We start from the raw sequence: 23206 nt of genomic DNA, 5'->3' as shown, positions 1-23206 counted from the left end.
CCCTTATACATGACATGTGTCTTCTTTCTTGCAGCTTTCAAGATTCTCTTTGTCTTTCAAATAGTTGATTAAAATGTGTCTCAGTGTGGATGTCTTTGAGTTCATCTTCCTGAAGTTTGTTGAGATTCTTGGATGTTTATATTCAAGACTTTCATCAACTTTGAGGAATTTTTAAGCATTATTTCTTCAAATATTTCTATTGTCATTTCTTATTCTGAGACTCCCAAATGTGTATGTTAGTCACTTGGTGTCCCATATGTCCTTTTGACTCTGTTCACTTTTCCTTAATCTTCTTTTCTTTTTGTTCATTAGACTCAATACTGTCAATGATCCTATCTTTAATTTTGCTGATTCTTTCTTTGGCCTTCTTAAATCTGTCTTTGAATCCCTCTCATTTCAGTTATTATATTTTTTAGCTTCAGAATTTCTTTTTGGTTTTTTTTTTAGGTTTTTACAAAATCTCTTTAATGACATTTCCATTTTGTTCATAAAACATTTTTCTTCTCTTCTCCACATTATCCTTTAGTTCTTTGAGCATCTCTAAGAGAGTTGTTTTAAAGTCTTTGTCTAATAGCTTGCCATCAAGTCTTTTTCTAGAGATAGTTTTTGTTGATTAATTTTTCATTTGAATGTGCCATATTTTTCTGTTTCTTTATATATCTTGAGATTTCATAATTGAATATTGGACATTCAAATCTAATGATATGGTAGCTCTGGATATCAGATTCTACCCCTCTCCATGGGTTTGCTGGTTTTCTTATTTTGTTTTGTTTTTAAGGTAGACTGTCTCTGTGCCAAGGATTAGATGAGATGTAAACCTGGGTCTTCTCAAGGCTTTTCTGAGTCTGTGCTTTTCCTTGGGCAGGTACTTTTTAATTTTCCCCGTATTTGCAGTTGTTTTTCAATGCCCTCATCTTTAATGTCTAGCCTCCAAAAGAGAAAAAAAGAGAAAAATGAAGGGAGGAAGCAAAAGGACCCTGGCTCCTTAAGTCCCCTGAAATTCATTTCAGCCAGAGAGGAGAGGCCTCCAACAATGGGAGGAAGTGTAAGAACAAGGTCACTCACTTCTTTGCATGACTGTGATTAGAAGCACAGATCTCAGATATTTGGAGGACAGAGCCCTTTTTGTCCACCCTGGCTTTTGGTAGAAGCTGCTCTTGGAATGTATTCACAGCTCCCTGCCGTGGGGCTGAGGGTAGGGGGATGGTAGCTGCTACTATCTAAGAGTTGAAATTGACTGAAATGAACTGTACTTTGCTTTCCAAGACTTACTCTGGAAGCTGAAAGCCTTCAGTAGACTCCAGAGTTCCAAAATAGTTAAATCAGATAAATTCTGCCCATACAATTGTCTAGGTAGACAGAAAGTTTCCTAATGTTTCCCGTTCCACTATCTTCCCAGAATCCTCTTTCCCTTGAGGAACTTTGACCTTTGTTTTATTGAAAGATGCTGGAGATAAGATGAGCTCAATGACCAGGGACCCTTTCTGACCGTGAGAATTGGAAATAAAGAAATGACTATATATAGATATAGATATATAGATAGATAGATATCTCCAGAAGGGGAATTTATCTCAGAAAGCTTAGGTTGCCCTGAGTGGGACGCTAATTGTTGCAGCCCTTGACTCAGGAGTAAGTCATTTGGATTTTAGTGCTTGCTCTATAATACTCCTCAACGTAGCGGGTAGTGGTTATGAAGAAAAGGATGAGTTTAGATTGAAGAGCATTAAACATTAGTACACTAACTAATGTACCCAACCCTGGCCCCAGTGCAAATATATTTGATTCAGGACAGTTTGTTTTCTACAATTTAAGACTTTTCTCCCCTGCAGAGGCCAGACTTCTTCTTTTTCCTTCCTTCCTTCCTTCCTTCCTTTCTTCTTCTTCTTCTTCTTCTTCTTCTTCTTCTTCTTTTTCTTTCTTTCTCTCTCTCTTTCTTTCTTTCCTTCCTTCCTTCTTTCCTCTTTCTTTCTTTCTTTCTTTCTTTCTTTCTTTCTTTCTTTTCTCCCTTCCTCCCTTCCTTCCTCCCTCCCTTCCTTCCTTCCTTCCTTCCTTCCTTCCTTCCTTCCTTCCTTCCTTTGTTACTTTCCTTCCTCCAAGCCTGTTCTTGTGAAAAGGACTGATACATCTAAACCTCACAAGTACTACCTTATATTTCAGCTATTGACAGATTTGAAGTCTAAATCATGAGGCAGAAATGTGACACAGTAGGCACCTGAGAGCTGGGTTGGAAAATAATATTTTAATCAGGTTGAATTTTTCACTTTCTGGATTCCCATTGTATAGACAGAGCTTTCCTGTTCTGCCTGGCCATTGTGCAGATTCCATAAAATATGGGCTTACAGATATAGAAGAGCCTTATATGCAGTGCTCCCATTTTGTAGATGGGAAACTGATGCCAAAAGAGGTAAACAAATTTTTTTTAAGGTCACTCTATGAAAATTTAACCTTTGTTTTGTTGACAGATGATTCAGTTAAGCTCTAGCTCAGTGATTAGTGATCTGTGGAAGGTTGGCTTCTGACCCTGCTACAGAGACTTAGTACACAAGATATTTGCTAGGGAGTATCCTTAGGATCAATGCCTGTGGAAGGAAAGGGCCAAGTGCAGGAGAGGGCAGAGGGAGAAGTGGAGCTATCATAGGGAAACTCAGTTCCTGGTCACTTCAACCAACAGCGCAAGAAGCTCTGGAGCTAAAATGGTCCTTCAGGGTTGCCCCAATTTGATTGCAATGACCAAGACTTTCTAGCCCAGTCTCCCTCAGTTTTTGGATATGTGCTACAACAGAAAGGAGTCACCTTGGGCAAGGAAGCTCTGCACCTGAAGTAATCCCTGGAGGGCTGACAGCAGAAGGCAGTCTATGACAGCAGTTCCAGCAGTTGGGTCAACCAGACCTTCTTGAAGGGAGAATCAAAGCAGTGCCTCTTCACATCCATCATAAGATGAACGGAGGATTAGAGATTGTGGAGGATTAGAGATTGTGTCCAAATGTTATCAGCACTTACTGCAAAACTTGGACTTGGAATGAGGATTCCCTGGCTACTATCCCCTGTCTTTACCATTCTCGTTTGCTGTTAGAATCCAAAATCTTTCTTAGGGGTTTGTGATTTGGAATTATTTGTGATTCTTAGCTATGAACTGTTGAACTATGAGGAGATTTGCCAATCTGGTTGGCTCATCTATTTATCTTCATGCTCAACCACCACAACAAAAACATCTAAGTCTATCCCTGAAGGTTTAACAGTTCCTGCTATAGAGCAGAATACTTAATAACAACCTCTCCAAATCTCTTCAAACTCCATAACTTTAAAAAAAAAATCTGTTTACTCCATTCTCCCTGGAGCTGCATGTTGATAAATGATTACCCTAAGGAATTTTCTGAATCTATGTCTTCTGTGTCTGCAGACACCATCCTTCATCTGATGAATACTGAACCAGAATCCTCCAGTACCATAGAGGATTTAAAGATATTATTGAGACCTTGCTATGAACCAACACAGGCTTCACCTATGACCTGAACTCAGTCATTGTATTCTCCCTGCCCACTATATAGACATGTCAGTGTCTTGCTTATTTTTTAAGCATTTGCTCAAAGGTCACCTCCTCCAAAATGATTAAATGACTTATTACTTAAAAAATACTCAACCATACCTAGCATATATATGTTAAGATTCAATAAACATTAGCTATTATTATTGTTGTCTTTTTAATGGCTTTGAATCTTTTGCATGGAGTTCTGTAATGCACACTCTACAGCTTATTCCTTGGTATGTTTAAGGCACAAAAATATATATTTTTTCCACATGCCATTGCCACTTGCAGCTATGGTTCCAGATATGATATCTGTGTTTGACTACAACTAACTATTTGGTCCATACCCCATTCATAGTGTTCAAACAGTGGCACAGAGAGGAGAGAATAAGAGAGAAAGTGCCAGAGTCACCCACAAGGCACCGAGTCACAGAGCTTCAGGAACCATTTGTCCCCAAATGCTCCAACAGTATCTCCAACCAGTTGACCCTCATGTTTCTGTGGCACACCTTCCTCAAAGTGACAAAGTGGTAAATCCCATCTCTAGAAAATTTTCTTAATTTGGGACAAAATTTAACTTTGAAACTTTCATCCAGACTTTTCATTCTGTTCTCTGGGACCACATGGACCATGTTCCTTCCCTCTTTTTTTTTTTAATAATTTTTTATTATGTTATGGTAGTCACCATACAGTATATCCTTAGTTTTTGATGTAGTGTTCCATGATTCATTATTTGTGTATAACACCCAGTGCTCCATGCAATATGTGCCCTCCTTAATACATATCCCCGGCCTATCCCAATCCCCCACCCCCTTCCTTCCCTCTTCTTTAAGACTGCCCTTTAATATATGGAGAGACCTATTGTAGCTGATCACTCTAGAACACATTTGTAGATATGCCTTGTATATTGACTGACTTCAAAGACCCTTTGTATTGCCTAGTCTCCTGCTTCATTTTTGGTGGCTGAGTATGGACTAGAGATTTAGTTTGATTCTTGGGTGGGTCAGTACCACAGTTCTCTCTTGCAGGCTGGTCTGGAAAGTCCTTTGTCCTTCTTTCTATTTACCTAAATGTGACCTTTTCAAAAAAGACTATGTATGCCAAAGAATGCCAGGGCTCAATATCGATATTTCATTTCTTCTTCTGAGTTATCCTTGCTGTAATCTTCTTTTAGGGACACTTACAGCTATATGCCCAGCTCTTGCCATGCCCCCTCTGAGGGGATAGATAGAGTTATGCTTTTGGACTGAAGATTAGGGGTGAATCTTACCATGTGGTTCTTATCCCTGATTCTATCTGCTCACGTTTTCGTATGTGTAAAATTTGTGTAAACATGACAGTGAAACCCACAGAGAGAATTGATGCTACTGAAAAGCTGAAGGAAGACAGACTGTTTGGATATATGTGAGCACCAGGTTTTCTTTATGTTCATTTTAAAAGTGGCTATTTTTTGGAAATGGTAATACATTTATGTGGTTCAAAAATCCAAACAATGTTAGCGGATATAAACAGAAAATCTGGCTCCCACCCCTGTCTCTATTCACTCTGTTTTCCCTTGCTCACTGTGTTTATCCTTTTACTGTTTATTTTTAAAATGACAAGCAAATATAAATGCATATACTTATTTCTCCCCCTTTTTACACAACGGGTAATTATAGCAGAAACCAGTAATGCTCACCAATATTCATGCTCTCCTCTACCTAGGAGAGACTTTGTGTGTATTTGTATGACAAACTGACAAGAAGGAAATAGATCACAAATCTACCAAATTTTCTAATGCATCAAAGAAACCATGACCCAGGACTGAAAATGCTTTTATGTTTTCTTCAGTTCCTCATATTTGCATCAGCAAGATGTTGGTTGTCAAATTTGAACTGCTCCAAAAAAGCACAAACATTCACTTTAGATGTGGCCACCAAGGAGAGCGGACAAGGAAGTACTTCCCAAGGAGGGAGACAGTGGCAATAGCAACAAATGGATAGAAGATTTCCTCCCAATGGCAGCATCAATGCCCATTCAACTAATCTTCCCTACTCCCATTTTAAAAGCTCTTCAAAATGCCTTCCCAGAGGGATTTAGGAATTGCTCTGGACAATCACTTCTGTGTATCTCCCATTCTTCCCTTGTCTGAATGAGTATTTCTATTTTGGTAATCCTTCATTATTACAGAATTACATATTCCATGTAGTTCCTAGGTCACTGGACCATAAGGAGATATATCCAGATCAGACAGAAAGGATGGATTCAGACATGCTGAACTTGGAGTTTGGTGCAGTTGCTAGATGGGACTTTGTATTGTGTTCTTTGGGGAGGATGTAAGTGTGTTCAGCATGTTGGAGAAGAGTGAACCAGCAGTTTGATGGCCAGAATGGCACACTGTGGAAGACACGACTAGTGCTTTTTAATATCAATGTATTCTCTTCCTCCTGAGCATACAGGTAGACTACATTTTTCTTGTCTTTCTTGTGGTTCAGGGTGACTGAGTTTTGACTAGTGAAAGAAGAACAGAAGTGATGCGCCCATTTTCAGATTTGCCCATAAAAACCGTCCTCATGTGATTCTTACTCTCTTGGCACTCATCCTCTGGCTGAACAGTGCAGACCCCAAAGACTGAGAGGAGGGAAGAGTCACAGGATCGTGTGGACCCCTGAGTGACAGCATAGAGCAGAAATCTTCAGGAACTTGCTCTTCAGACATCCTTTTGAGCCAGTTGGTAAAGCCTCTTCCTCTTCTTCCAGCCATTACCTCCTCGAATTCCTGACCAGATGCCAGTACTCAGCACAAGTCCGTGTACCACTAGAAGTCTGGAGCTGGGAATTTGCCGTCGGATGTTTTCTGTGCCTATTCTGGCCCATATTGCTTTCTCTCTGGAATTTTAAGCCAACACCCCAGAGCATACTTTACAGTCTGTTTCAGAATTGTACATCTGTTCTTACTCATCAGATCGTAAACTGCTTGAATTCATAGATCATGTCTTTTGTTTCTTTCACCACCTCAGTGCCCAGTAAAGTGCCTGATACATAGTGGGGTTCAGTATGTCTTAACTAATCAATCAATTCACTGATTTCCCAGTAGAGCAGATGAGAGGTGATTGGGGTGCTTGAATGAGGTATCTCTGAACTTTTGACCCTTTCCAGAGCTCTCCAGGAGTGTTTTGGCATGTCTTCCAAGAAAAATTGTAAGTCAAAAGAAAATTATCATTTTTACTGATGATTCAGCCAAAGTTGAGCATCTACTAATCCACAAAATTCTGCTGACAGCTTTGCTTTTGTTAATTTTTAAGTATTAATGATTCTATAAGAAAATCAGCTGGGGCTTATGTTCCCTTACTTTAGGTAGTTAAGTAAAGTGTTTCTGGGATGTCCACTTGGCTGAGGAGATTTTTTGAGCTGAGAGAGAAATTCCTTTTATATATTGTCTTTTTAAAAGGGAATCATCTGCTTTTGGGGAGATTTAAAAGGTTTATAGTGAAAGGAGCTTATAAATATAAGTCTATATAACCAAATCATTAGTAAACTAATTGATAAAATTAATTCATTATTAATTAAACATCTGTCCAAATAAAAGCATTGTACTAAATACAATGAAACATGCAACAGTGAATGGAAGCAGTTGCAAAATGGAAAGAATCCTGGATAATCAGCAGTATTAATAGTAGTAGTGTTATTATTAGTAGTAGTAGTAGTAGTAGTAATAGTAGCTGCCAATATTGACCACTTTGTAATACCAGAAATATTAATCAGTTTGTCTCTAATTCTCAAAATGACCCCTAAAGGTAAGTATATACTGGTGTACATATTTTTGTAGTTTAAGAAACAAAAATACGGAGACATTGAATGAGTTGTTCAAGATTACAAAACTACCAACTGAATTTCTTTTTTTATTTTAAAAATATTTATATTTATAAATGAGTGAAACCATATGATAATTGTCTTTCTCTGCTTGACTTATTTCACTTAGCATTATCTCCTCCAGTCCCCCATGTTGCTGCAAATGTTGAGAAATCGTTCTTTCTGATGGCTGAGTAATATTCCATTGTATATATGGACCACGTCTTATTAATCCAGTCATCTGTTGAAGGGCATCTTGGCTCCTTCCACAATTTAGCTACTTTGGACAATGCTGCTATGAACATTGGGGTGCATATGGCCCTTCTCTTCACTACGTCTGTATCTTTGGGGTAAATACCCAGTACTGCAATTGCTGGATCATAGGGTAGCTCAATTTCTAACTTTTTAAGGGACCTCCACACTGTTTTCCAGAGTGGCTGTACCAACTTGCATTCCCACCAACAGTGTAAGAGGGATCCCCTTTCTCCACATCCTCTCCAACATTTGTTGTTTCCTGCCTTGTCAATTTTGCCATTCTAACTGGTGTAAGGTGGTATCTCAAGGTGGTTTTGATTTGAATTTCCCTGATGGCTAATGATTTTGAACATTTTTTCATGTGTCTGTTAGCCATTTGTATGTCTTGATTGGAAAAGTGTCTGTTCATATCATATGGTTTCACTCATTTATGGAACATGAGAAATAGGAAGATCGGTAGGAGAAGGAAGGGAAGAATGAAGGGGGGGGTAAACAGAAGGGGGAATGAACCATGAGAGACTATGGACTCTGGGAAACAAACTGAGGGCTTCACAGAGGAGGGGGTGGGGGATTGGGATAAGGCTGGTGATGGGTATTAAGGAGGGCACATATTGCATGGTGCACTGGGTGTTATACACAAATAATGAATCATGAAACATTGCGTCAAAAACGGGATGTTCTGTATGGTGACTAATATAACAAAATAAAAATTATTAAAAAAATATATATTTGTATTTAGAATTAGCCAACTGGATTCAGTTTAGATGATCTCAATTTTATTGGCAGAATCCAATGCATCATGGAAGCAAGCTGAACATACGCCTTTTTCTATCTATCAGACCTCATCAGAGAGGGTGTTGCCATTGGCCACACGAATGTCACAGAGCTTCTTCACAGGCTGTTTAATCTGGTGCTCTTTGGCCTTGATGTTTACAATGAATGCCAGTGTGTTGACTTTCACTTTCATAGCCACTTCCAAATGAATTGAATATAGCTCTCTGACTCCATATGTGGTTTCCTGCATTAAACACACCGTGCAATCACAAGATGTGGATTCAAGTGTAGGCTTTGCTTCTTAAGGCTCAGTAATCCTGTTGAGTCTCAGTTTTCTCATCTTAACACCCAGGTGATGATTATCTTGACTCCGTTTGTTCCCCAGGGGGGTGTTTTAATCAAAGAGCCTAGTGAATGCGGAAGTGACTATGAGCTGCGAACCACACTATGTATGCAAATGATAATATTAATAATTAGTAGCAGTGTTAGTTATAGTAACTATCCTTCAGTTGCTTGTGATCTGGAATGGGAAATAGAACATACAAAATAATAGTGTGAAAAGTGACAAGTGATGCAATCAACATATGTACAGAAAAGGAGCTGGAGGCATCCAGAGGGAGACACTTCCCTGTTGGGATATCAGGGAGGTACTGAACATATGTGGACATGGACTCTTGGGGAGCACTCTGGCCTCCACCCTGAAAAAAATGGCTCTATTCAACAGCAGGAATAGGCAAAGGAGAACTATTCTGCAGGAAGTCTTTCCTTCAGGCAGGCAAATATACTCCAACAGTTACAGTGAAGTTCTGAAGACCACTGACATCGGATTCACTGTAGTCCCAGTTTGAAAAAAATGTAGTAATTGCTTTATATGCCTTAGAGACTCTAAATAAAGGGTCAGCAAACTATAGCCTGAGGTCTAGGTGCTTGTTCTCACAAGTACAGTTTTATTAGAATGCAACCATGTCCATTACTTACATATTTCTATGGCTTTCTTTCTACAATGACACAGCTGAGTAGTTGCTACCGAGACTATGACTTGAAAAGTCTAAAATATTTACTATCTGGCTCTTTAAGAAAATGTTTAAAGAATCCTGCTCTAGACAGAGACAGTAGCCATCAGTTAAATAAGCAACTCATTATGCTAAGTACATCCTGCACATACGTGCACAGGGAGAGGGGGCAGAGATGGGGAAGCTGGGGTGAACAATGTGGCGTCATCTACTTCTTTATTCACTGTGCATGTGTCCTAGCTGGTTGGCCATTAGTCACTAGCAGAAGCAGCACACTGTGATCAATGGTTTGCAAGCTTGGCTGCATATTAGAACCACCTGGGGATCTGCTAAAGCTCTGGATACGTAGGCCATCAGAACAATTAAATCAGAATCTCTTGGGGTGTGACTGGACATCACTAATTGTTAAAGCTTTATAGGTGATTTCAGTGTGCAGCCAAGGTTGAGAATCATTAATGTAGTGGAAATAACGCTGGCCCGAGTTTCTGAAATATAGTTCTAACCCAAGCTCTGGCACTATTTTATTTAACTAATTAGTGGAATGTCTCAATGAGAAATTAATTAGTATACTATACTTTCTTCCTTCCAAAGCAAGACTTTTTACTGTCTGTCTTGGGGTGGGAGGATGCCTGGGAGGCTCTAAAGTAATGGCATTCTTATTTTCAGTCAGATTGTTCTTGCTCCATGTACAATTTGCAGAGTTTATGGACTCTGGGAGGCATCAAATGGGCACGGAAAAGGGAACAGTCATGGGGCAAGTCCATTTGGAATTTAAGATCTGCTAAGAAAAACAAAACAAAACAAAATCTTTCTTTATTTGAAGAGCCCTTCCTCTTCAAATATATTATGTTATATTGTGTTCCAACAGAGTAAGGTTTAGGTATCTAAATACTTTCTTCTCTCTCAAAGCCTCTTAATTTTTCCAGATTGAGAGTCAATGGATCAGTCAAGGTGGTTAAAAGAGAGGTATGAGAATAAACTAGGGCTTGGCAATTTGGCACGGTGCTGTGGCTGTCCATTTGCTACCACAGGACTAATTATTTACTCTAGTATAAAGTAGGGCTACTGAATCAGTGACCACATTTTGGTTAGTGACTAGAAAGCTGGTCTAGCCCCACCCACACTTTCACGGACCACTGGCTAGCTCCAGGGTTAGAGAGTCCACATTTTGAGAGTGTTTTCTGAAGGTATGACTGAAATTCAAATATGATAATTAGAGTTGTAGGGCACTTAACCCTATTAGCTCATTAGCTCACATTAGTATGGTTAATTTATTTGACTGACCTGAGGGAAAGGACACTGGTCTAGTGAATATAAATGATGACCAAGGAGCAGGGCAAGAGTGGTGGTAACCAGGGAAGGTAGATCTCTTGAGACCCTAAAAGGAGGGACCTGGGAGACTGGATAGGGATTCTATTCAGTGAGAATTTTCTTCTTTTTTCCCCCTTCATTCTGAAAGTAACACTTAAAGACCAGAGAAAATTTGGAAATGCAGAAAAGCATTAAAAAAAAAAAACTAAACTAAAATCACTTTGTAATCTTTTCTGCCAATTCTCAACATTTTTCTGGTCCATTGTTTCTGTTCATTTATTAATGCAAAGTCCTTTGACAACAGAAATGAATTTAATATTTATTTCTAATATTTACCTATAGCGTTATGACTCTCAGATGGTCATTGCCCAAGTGCAATAATTCTCAACTGGTTTGCTGATGGGTCTTCTCAGGGATGCTGATGAAATGTGGACAGTGTGTTAAACTAAATTACGGTGTGACTGATGGTACACACTCTGATGGTTGACATCTTTCCGGAAACTAGAGTAAGAGCAGGGAGTAACTTACTGACTGCAACAGAAAAGAGACCTAGCATAATCGAGCCTATGCTTGCTTTCTGGAGTGTTCTCTAGAATGTGAAAGAATGTTGTCTTTCAAATATTTAAGAAAGCACTATAGGATACATTAAAAAAAAACAACAAGAACACGTACTGTATAATGACCCAGAAAAAGTGCAATAACAGTGAGTGGTATTTAAACATCAAGAGACACTGTTTTTCCTCAGAAGTGATTGTATTCTCATAAGTAGTGATTTTTTCAGAGTTTTTTCTTCCCGATTTTTTAAATCCCACATTAGTGCGTTACTAAATTATTTTTTTAAGATTTTATTTATCCATTTGACAGAGAGAAAGACAACCAGTGAGAGAGGGAACACAAGCAGGGGGAGTGGGAGAGGAAGAAGCAGGCCTCCCAGCAGAGGAGCCTGATGTGGGGCTCGATCCCAGGACTCTCGGATCACGCCCTGAACCGAAGGCAGACACTTAACAACTGAACCATCCAGGCGACCCTAGTGCATTACTAAATTTAAAGGGCTAAAAACCAGTCATTGAACTCAAGATTGAGAATCCCTACCCTAAGGAATGAAGGGGAGTATTAGTCTGCTCAGTCTGCCATACACAGTTCTTCAGGCTAGATGGATTAAACAGCAGAAATTTATTTTTGTATAGTTGAGGAAGCTGGAAATCTAAGATCAAGGTACAAACAGGATTGGTTTCTGGTAAGACCTCTGTTCCTGGTTTGCAAACAGCTGCCTTCTTGCTGTGTCCTCACGTGACCTTTCCTCTGTATATGTATCTCCAGTGTCTCTTCCTCTTCTGTAAGGACACCAGTCACACTGAGTTTAGAAACGCCCTTATGACTTCATTTAACTTTAATTACCTCCATAAAGGTTCTAGCTTCACATATAGTCACACTGGGTGGGGTTAGGGCTTTAACATATCAATTTTGGAGGGACATAATTCATTCCATAACAGAGTATGTGATTTTTGCATATTGAAGGACAAGGTGAGGTTTATATTAGCCTTGGTATTAGGAGGGTTGTCGATGCACTGTGGACAGGACCATAGATACAGGATAATCAAAATCATGTTTTTGGAATGGCAGGCAGGGTTTATGTTTAACCAGAACATAAGATTTGTGGAAGGAGAGATTTTGGATGTAGGTTGAAAGGGAGGTTGGGACAAAGTCGTGGAGACTTGGAGTACCAGGGTAAGGATGTATCTCTTGATTTGGAATGGTAGCTGAGAACCATTGATGAATTTTGAGCTGGGGAATGACATGGGTCAAAGGTGCACTATAAGCAGATGACACTGATGAAGAACAGGTTGGAAGGTGGGACATATAGGATGGGAAGGAAGGAGGCCGGTTAGAAGGCTACTGAAGCAATTAAGGGCACTTCAGAGGCAGCTTGATACGGTGTGGTTGTTAACAGCCTTGTCTCCAAAGCCAGGCTATCTTGTTTCAAACCTGATTTATGCCTCTTACATAACTGGATTACTTTAGGCACATGACTTTACTTCTCTAAGCAGTTGTTTCTTTGTAAGTGATAGGTGGCTGATGGAAGTGTTAAGAATTTTACACAAGTCAATATACGTAAGGTGCTTAGGAAAGTACCTGGTGTACAATGCTATTAAAACATGTATGTGTATAGTGAAGGTGGGAAAGCACTAGACAAAAATCACAAATCACTTTCTTTTTTCCTTGACCAACTTTAAAATAAGTGTTTTACTTAATGACTCCTGTTATTTTTCCCTACATTTATATCTCAGGCCTACTTTTGTAAGCAATTAGATTTTTGCTCAACCTACCCACTCTGCCTCCACTGATTCTGCCAAAATAAATCCAAAATATACCCCACCAGGATTCAGAATGCACTTAAGCAACCAACAAATCTTTTCCATCTAAGGGATACAGCTGTTCTAAAAGTTTACATCTGGACTAAGTAAGGTATGTAAATAGAAAGTCAACTATGCTAAAAATCTCATATTTCTGCATTCATTTGAACCACCAGACTGTAATGAACCAAAACACTATAAACTCTGCCTAGGAATATAAACACATGCCATGGTGCACTCAGGACAAGCCCACAAGCGCAACATTACTGTGATTAAAAATGTTGTCAGGTTGAAGTTCTTCACTAGATTCTCGAAGGCATACAGAATGGTGTTTTTTACATTTAAGGCAATATTCCATGCTGTTAGTGGATGGTACTTGGACTCAGTTTGAGTTAGTCTGTGTTTAGGATGAATTATGTAAAATCCCCAAATCATCTGTTTTGTAAACATAAGAAAGGAAGTGATTCCAATGAATGGGAAAAGTTGTTCCAAATTGGGAAAATGGAAAATCAGGGCCAGATGGAAGTGTGTTAGAAGGCTCGAAAGCTCTAGCATTGCAAACAGTGAGCTTGCATCCTCTCTCATGCCTTCAAGTGATGGGAAACCATATTTATGATTCCTGGGAACTGAAGTAATGGCCATATAATTGGTCACTCTTTTTTTGTTGTTGTTATGTTGTCAGAGTATTTACTATTGAGAACTTACTATGTGCCAGATGCTGGGTTTCTCAAGAAACTCACACCCCAGTGGTTTATAGGAAGATAACAGCTAGAAGGAAACTTTGATTATGTAGTTTTACTCCATGACTTGACGATGAAGAAACTCTGATAAATCAGTGTCAGGACTAGGCTTTCAGGTCCCTGACCCTTATTCAGTGCCCTACTTGCCACAGAACACTGGCACTTGACGTAGACGCTTAGGCATTCTTCACATTGTTCCCTGTGCAAAGGTAGGGAAAACTGTAAGAAACCAGATAATCAAGTCTTGCAAGATGACCTATGGTGTCACTTAATGATCTCCTCTCTAAGGCCTTAGGGTCACTTTCTGCTGCCCTTAGCACAGTATTCATTGCTTATGAATCCCTTGGTATTAAGTGAAGAGTGGGGAAGGATTAGGATCGTGATCTGTCACATCTGAGGTCTTCACCCATTATAGCTAATGGCTGAGAAAACAGCGCCTTCCAGGGCAGATCTAGATTTAAATCCCCACTCTAGCATCTTCTAGCTGTTTTTAATTACCCCTCTCCTCAAACCTCAGGAGAGGTACCTGTAAATGAGGTGTGCTAATATTTCTTACTACTTAATACTCTCGTCAGTGTTGGGGAAGGTCACTGAAAAGGTGTGACTGCCAGTTGATTGCTGGGCTGGCCCTTGGTGATTGGATGCTCCTTACCCCTCTCTTGTCCTTGAAACGTGGGTTCCTTTTCCCATTCCAGAAGCTGCCCCAAAGACATAGCCTTGAGATAGTGATGTGGTGTCGGAAACATCCGTATGATATACATGATCGGACCCTGTTGACACATCTATATAAACATTCAAGATTTGGTGGGTGAATGTGGGGACCCATTCATCTTGCTTCTGCCCCAAACTAGCTTCCTATGTAAGATCCCTTTGCTTGTTAAAACTGTCACCCAGCAACCTGGAATGTCCTGCCTCTTTCTTTGGTCTCTCCAGGCCCTCTGTATATGAGGGCTGGTTTCACCCAGGAATTTCTGAGAGGCTTGCAACCAACAGTGACGTACAGAAGGTAAGGGGCCAAGCACATTGGCTGAAGGGTGGTAAGCTCAAGAATGGTAGCTAACATTACCATTTGTCTCTGCAAACAGATGTGCTAAATATATGTAGTAATACATTATTACTGTACTTGTTAGGGTTCAACATGGCCACTGCCCACAGGGAGCTCCTATTCCAGCGGACAAAGCAAACACACGCATCAATAACTTGCTGGCAGTGCTGATTATGATGAGCATTTTAAGGAAAACATCCAGTGTCTCGGAATGGAGGGGGAAGGGAGACTAATTCAAGTTTCTCCCTGTTCCTAATCATGGTGTATTTCCTATTGAAGATAGAACTGAGTAAGTGCTTTCAATGAAAAAAAATAAAGTGATTTAGTGGGCTGGATGTGAGAATTTAGGTAAATTTAACAGTTTGGGAAGAGGTTCAATGAAAATGGAGCCCGTTTTTCTATCCTGAAATTGTTAATATGATAATGTCCGCTCTCTTGTTCACAGGGAGCCAGAGAAAATAATACCTTTTCATTGAAATTTCGATTTGTTCAAAGAGAAAAAAAGAATCAGTTTATGTGTGAGATGTGACTTCCACAGCCGAAAACAGGCACTTGGAAATGTGGTTCATTTAGAGGTGCAATGTTTTATGATGCTGCTGCTTCTGATAAAAAGAGCAGGGAATAAACAGTATAAAATGTTGATTTTATAAAACATTCCATGTGAACTAACATCAATAGAGATGAATAGGGCTTTCACGTAATTAATGCCAACCTGCCTCTCTGCCGTCCTTTATTGTAGAACAGACAAAAGCAATTCAATCAGCTTTTCCAGAGCAAACCCACGGGATCTTAATTAATGGGTTAATGATTTTAGGAACAACAACAAAAAGATAATGTAGTACAGGGCTTCAAAAGTGGCTTGGAAGCTGGATTACAAATTTAAGAGAGATATTGTTATGTAACTGGGTCAGGGGGTAGAAACCAGAGATGTTTCCTTCCCTTTCACTTGCTTTTTTACCTGAATACTCCTGACATTCTCTGTGCTTTGTTTAAGAAAAGAAGTCAGAAGGGGGGTGCCTGGGTGGCTCAGTCATTAAGCGTCTGCATTCAGCTCAGGGTGATCCCGCATTCTGGGATCGAGCCCCACGTCAGGCTCCTCCGCTGGGAGCCTGCTTCTTCCTCTCCCACTCTCCCTGCTTGTGTTCCCTCTCTCACTGGCTGTCTCTCTCTCTGTCAAATAAATAAATAAATAAAATCTTTAAAAAAAAAGTCAGAAGGCCTGGGTTTAAGTCTTGGATCTCAGTCACTAGATGTAGGGGATTTTATTTCATCATCTATTTCACAGTTTACCCATCATGAAATGAGGGAATTTGGTGAGATGACGATGAGGGTTTCTGAATAGCATTGTCAGATTAGCACAACACAAAAGCAAAACCAAAAAAAAAAAAAAAAGGAAAGGGAACACTGAGTTAAATTTAAATTCAAATTAAAACCCAGTTAAATTTAAATTCTCATGTAACTGGGCATCCTCTATCTGACAACACTATCTGTGAGGTGTCAATCATACCCCTTCCTTATGTAAGTTTTGAATAGTCACTGGACTCAGGAATCAAAATATCAGTTTTTTTGTTATATATATATTCCTAATATATCTGGGTTGGATAATCTGGCTTTGAGTTAGAGCCAAATTCAATCTCTCCTTCTTCCAACTATTATTCCCAGTTAAATTTACTAAAAATTATTTACCAGCAATCACTTTGCAAGGGAAGAAGTCAAGAGAGGAGCTGGAAATGTTATTGCAATCCTGCCTTTACCCCACCCCACTCTGCTCCACCCCTGGAAGTGGGCTGAACCACTTCTAGAAGCATGTAGAAGGCTTAATGGCTGATCACCACCTATGACCATCTCTCTGGGGATGAGGTGGACTTCGTTTTGCTGCTGCTCATACAAACTTTACAATAAAGTATAAGAAGATTTAATTCATTCATTTACTCTTGACTGAAGGCTTCATAAAAGCCATTTAAAAAAATAACTAGCATTTACAGAGCTTACTATTTGCTGGAAACTATATAAATACTTTATGTTTAATTATTTATTTTTAAATTTTTTAATTTAAATTCAATTGGCCAACATACCATGCATCATTAGTTTCAGATATAGAGTTCAATAATTCTTCAGTTGCATATAACATCCAGTGCGCATCACATCACATGCCCACCTTAATGCCCCACACCTAATTACCCCCCCCACCCTGCATGCCCTCCAGCAACCCTCAGTTTGTTTCTTATAGATAAGAGTCTCTCATGGTCTATCTCCCTCTCTAATTTCTTCCCATTCAATTTTCCCTCCCTTCCCCTATGATCCTCTGTGCTGTTTCTTATATTCCACATGAGTCTCATTTAATCCACTCCTCATTAGTTTCTATCCACTCCTCCTGAATTAGTTTCTATTATCATCATCCAGTTTACAGATGAGGAAACTGAGGCCCAGAAATGTTGAGTAATTTGTTTAAGATCGCACGACTTGTAAAAAACAAAGTCAGCACCTGAAACCCAGATTATGTGGTTCCAGTGTCTATGTCTTTAACCCTAATATTAGAGGGATCTTGTCATCAATGCCAGCATGGCACCACCAACTGCTGAAGAAAATAATCCATAAAAAGTAAAAAGGGACACTGAAAATCCTGTCAAGTTGAAAAGAGAATTCCTACCTACCGTACAGAATATATGACACACATACACTTGATATATGCATGGTTGATAGTATATATGTTTATACATTTATATCGAGCCCATTTTATATATAGACATGGATATATCTGGAAGTCAAGACATGCAAGACTGAGTGGCAGATGAACATTTTCTCTAGTGTCTTTCTTGCCATATTCCTTATGTTGTTGGCTTTCCCCTTTTTGCTATACTGTCAGATAAAGATCAATTCAGTGCTTCTTTCAGTAAACTTTTACTGAGTGACTACTGTGTTCTAGATACTGTTTTAGGCCCTTGAAATACAAATATGTACAAGACAGCTTTCTTTAATAATACCAGTGATGATTGACTCTGTGGAGGGGTGATTGAGGCCAAGAGAGGAAGTTTCAGGCAGCTCTTGTTTAAGAAGTGGGGAGGCCGAGAGTGTATATGACATATTAAAAACAGTTTCCCAAACAAAGAACTTCTTTTGAAGTACTCTTGAAAGCAGTGCCTCAACAAGAAAAGAAGCAATAAAAATAATAAAAGTAAGCACTAACAAGAAGAAACTAATAGAGTTTGTGAAATAAGGTAATATTAGAATTTAGGTCTAGCTATGCGTAAAATTGACCAAAGTAACAGTCATTTAAATAAGATGTTATAGGTAGAATAATAACCCTTCCAAAGATGTCCCCAGACTAATCTTAGAACTCATGAATATGTGACCTTACATAGTAAAAGAGACTTTGCAGATGTGATTAAGTTACAGATGTTAGATAAGGAGATTACCATGGGATATCTGGGTGCAATGTAATTACAAGGATCCTTATAAGAAGGAGACATGATGAGTGAAAGGGTGGTTGGAGTGATTCAAGGAAGGGGCCATGGACCAAGGAAGGCAGGTGACTTCTAGATGCTGGAAAAGGCAGGGAAACAGATCTATCTTTAGGGCTTCCAAAAGAAATACAGCACTGTCTGAACCTTGAACTTAGGACGTCTGACCTCTAAAACTGAACCGTAATAGATATATTGAAGTCACTAATGTGATCATTAGTTACAGGAGCCATAGAAAACAATATACAAGGTATGAGTTATCTCTCTCAGGTAAGAATTAAGTGGTAGGTGGTCCAGGGTTGGTGGGAGAGTTTTGCTGCCCCAAGTTGCCAAAAAATCCTGGCTGTTTATATCTTGTTAATCTTCCTTCTTAAGGGTGTTTCTTTCATTGATGGTTAAAGTGTCTCACAATTACATATGTATTTCAAATAGGTGGTTGAAGGAAGAGGAAAAGAATGGTCGTGTCCTTACTTTTTAAAGAAAATGTGGTCTTGATTTTGGGTGACTGTGTGCTGAACTAAAAGCCAGGGGCTCTACCACTATAGAAAAAAGGAATAATGAATATTGGAGACAACCAAGCAAGTAACTTAGTAAGGTCATTACTTCTCTTAATAAAATAAAAAAGGTATAGAATAGTCTATGCTCTATATCACCAATGATACCAACAGATTGTGGGGAGGTGCAGAGAGAGATAAAAGGTACATGAGAACATGTTAAAGCACCTGTCCAGTTAAGAAAAATACATAGATACTCATTTTTTAAATGCTTGTGTTTTAAATATAGGTATATATCTTGGGGCGCCTGAGTGGCACAGCAGTTAAGTGTCTACCTTCAGCTCAGGGCGTGATCCCGGTGTTATGGGATTGAGCCCCACATCACGCTCCTCTGCTATGAGCCTGCTTCTTCCTCTCCCACTCCCCCTGCTTGTGTTCCCTCCCTCGCTGGCTGTCTGTACCTCTGTCAAATAAATAAATAAAATCTTTAAAAAAATAAATAAATATAGGTATATATCTTGATACTTTAAGAATAACCCCAGGATATTAAAAATAGAATGNGATCCCGGTGTTATGGGATTGAGCCCCACATCACGCTCCTCTGCTATGAGCCTGCTTCTTCCTCTCCCACTCCCCCTGCTTGTGTTCCCTCCCTCGCTGGCTGTCTGTACCTCTGTCAAATAAATAAATAAAATCTTTAAAAAAATAAATAAATATAGGTGTATATCTTGATACTTTAAGAATAACCCCAGGATATTAAAAATAGAATGCATATTTTTAAGCAAACAGAAAAATTGATCTAACCAATGAAAGGTATATTAGGAAAATAACTGGACAAATTTTATAAACAGAAAACAAAAAACTATTTGGATGTAGTAAGTTCTAACAAAGTAGTAATTACAATAAATATAAATGGATTATAGTCACCAACCCTTTCAGATGGGCTTAAAAACAAGACCCACCTTTATGTGATCAATACAAGCTACCATTTGTTTGTTTTTTAAAGTACACAGAAGGATTAAAAATAAAGGCATAAAAAGGATACTAGACGTGATCCAATAGTAAGTCAGTATAGCAGTTTCAAAGTTCAACAAATTAGAAGTGGAGAACAATTATGATCAGGAGAAAAGATAGGTGTAATAAACTGATAACATGAACAACAGATCAAGAATATATAGCAATCATAAACATATCTACTTCCAACATACCAATGTATGTTCAAAATGTGTAAAGTGACAACTGACAAAATTATGGTGGAATAAAGGTAAATTAATATCTGGAACTGGAGTCCTTGAAAACTGTTCATTCAAACAGATAAAAGGAAGCAGAGACATAAAAAAAATGTGAACAACAGCATTTAGATGACAATTTCATGCTTTAAATACATCTATAGGAACAAAAATTAAAGAAGATTTCCACTAAAGAAGAAAAAGAGCAGTAGCATAACATTATCCCAAACAAATGAGGAAGAAGGAATTGATAAAGAGGAGGTAAAATTAATGAAATTAAGAACAATAACAATATATAGTTGAATATAAACAAATAAATTTGGGTTCTTCAGAAAGATGAATAAGATATATAGGTAACTTGGGGCGCCTGAGTGGCACAGCAGTTAAGCGTCTACCTTCAGCTCAGGGCGTGATCCCGGAGTTATGGAATTGAGCCCCACATCACGCTCCTCTGCTATGAGCCTGCTTCTTCCTCTCCCACTCCCCCTGCTTGTGTTCCCTCTCTTGCTGGCTGACTCTATCTCTGTCAAATAAATAAATAAAATCTTTAAAAAAAAAGATATATAGGTAACTAGTAATACTGGTAAAACTGATAAAGAAAAGAAAAAGATGAATTCACAAAATACAGAATGAAAAATAAAAGCTATTACTATAGATGTAATGAATGATGTATCATTATAATCATAGGTGTGATTTATAATTATATAATTATAGGTATAATAGAGATTACAAAAACAACAAATACTATTAAAGACCTATTAACTGATAAACCTAAGTGGAATAGATAAAAATAATTTTTAAACCAGAATCAGCATAAGAAATAGGAAATTTAATATAAAAAAATCAATTTTAAAAAAATCATAGAAACCGAATTGATTATCAAACAGTCCTCATTCCAGCCTCTACTCTTTACCAAAATCTCAGGCCCAAATAATTTGTAAGTGATTTCATAAAAAAAATTAAGAAACAAGTTATCTTCTCTCACAGATTGTCCTAGAGTGAAAGAATAAAAGAAGCTGAGTTGCCTAAATCATTAAATCATTTACTGAGTCTAGTTTACATTGATCTTTTAAAATAATTTTTTTTATTATATTATGTTAGTCACCATACAGTACATCCCTAGGTTTGATGTAAAGTTCCATGATTCATTACTTGTGCATAACACCCAGTGCACCATGCAATATTTTTTGCGTATATAAAAATGTTATCTGTAAAGAAAATTTTAGGCCAATTTTAGTTATAAACATAGATGTGAAAAGCCTAGAGTAATTATTAGATCACAAATTACAACATTACTTTTTAATTTTTTTAAGATTTATTCATCTGAGAGAGAGAGAGAGAGAGAGAGAGAGAGAGAGTGCCTGTACAAGCGGGGAGAGGGGCAGAGGAAGAGGAAGAGAATCCTCAATCCTCAGAGAATCCTCTCCTGAGTGCAGAGCCCACCCCAGGGCTCAATCTCAGGACCCTGAGATCATGACCTGAGCTGAAATCAAGAGTCAGATGCTTAAATGACTGAGCCACCCAGGTGCCCCCTTACTTTTCAAAAAACAGTATGTTGATTTATAAGGAAATCAGTCACATGCTTAATTCAATAGAGATAAAAAATTATTGAATAAAATTCAGATCTTACATATAATACAATTTTCAAAAGATTTTCTTTATTTATTTGAGAGAGGGCCTGTGAGAGAGAGAGAGAGAGAGAGAACAAGTGGTGGAGGGAGAGAGAGAAACAGACTCCCCTGCTGAGCAGGGAGCCCAATGCTGGGCTGGATGCCAGGACCCTGAGATCATGATCTGAACCAAAGGCAGATGCTTAACCGACTGAGCCACCCAGGCACCTCATATGATACAATTTTTTACAAAGTTAGACATAGAAGAGAATCTGATTAGTTAAAGGCTATATGTGAAAAATTTCCAGCAAACATCTTATTTAAGAAAGAAACTTTAGGTATGTTTCATATAAGACAAAAAAGCTTTGTGTCACCACTACTGTTTGACTTTAATGCTAGAGAATATAACAAATTTTATAAAACAAGAAACACATTGAAGAATAAATATTGGAAGGGAAAAAAGTTTCAGAAGACATATCCTTTTATGGAAACTAACATAACCTTTTACACTGGTGTAGAGCCCTCGTTCTGGATAAAAGATGATCTTATCACAACCAACAGTACTCTCACCAGGAATAAATAAAATATATTCGTCATCTCACAGTATACCAATAAAACTTTAAAATATAAATTCATTAACCTAATAAAAAGCATACAAGATGATTTTGGAGAAATTACTATCTGTACTGAAAGGCATACAAGAAGATCTGAATAAATGTAGAGATAAACCATGTTCATGGATGGGATAAGTTAACATTTTAAAGATGTCAAATTTTCTCCAATTAAATAAGTAGTGCATGGAATTCTAATTAGAACTTCTGCAGAGAAACTTCAAATAGTGGGTCTAAAATATATTTTGAAAAACAAAATTCCGGAAGTAAATGACAATTTTGGAATAGAAGAGCAAAAGGAAATATTTGCTGTATCCTATATTACCACATAATAATAAAAGAAAACAATGTGGCCTCTAACAAACAGATAGAATAATGTAACAGATTAAAGGGCCATAGATATCCCCATATAAAATATGGTATAAAATTAAGGTAACGATTCAAATTTGGGAAAGCCCTAACTTTATGCCCGTTCGTCTAGCAAAAATATAATAATAACACCTTTTACTCTCAAATTTCTCCCAATTTTGATTATAAATTGTATGATGTCTTTATATGAATTAGGTTGTCATAATAAATCCATGGAGGAAAGACAGTTATTTTTTTTAAACACATAGTATGGCTTAAGTGGCTTAACAAATGGAGAAAAATGGAAATTGATAAAATTTTGAATGTATTAAACAGCTAAGTGTACAGATAGATTATAAACTAGTAAGTAATTGTTGAAAAACACCTTGGTGATTTTGGGGTGGGAAATGATTTCTTGAGCAGTACCCAAAAAAGTCCAAACTAAATTGGGAAAATGGATTTAGCTACATAAAAATTAAGAATTTCTGCTCAATGAAGGACACTGTAGATAAAGATAACAGATGGGAGACAGACTGGGAGAAGATAATTACAACACTTAAAACTGACAAGGGATTAATATCTAGAATAATTAGGCAATTCCTGCA

Source organism: Ailuropoda melanoleuca, chromosome 1, assembly GCF_002007445.2.
Source record: "Ailuropoda melanoleuca isolate Jingjing chromosome 1, ASM200744v2, whole genome shotgun sequence".
In the NCBI taxonomy this organism is placed as follows: domain Eukaryota; kingdom Metazoa; phylum Chordata; class Mammalia; order Carnivora; family Ursidae; genus Ailuropoda; species Ailuropoda melanoleuca.
The sequence above is the reverse complement of the archived record's forward strand: the minus strand, read 5'-3'. Positions refer to the sequence as shown.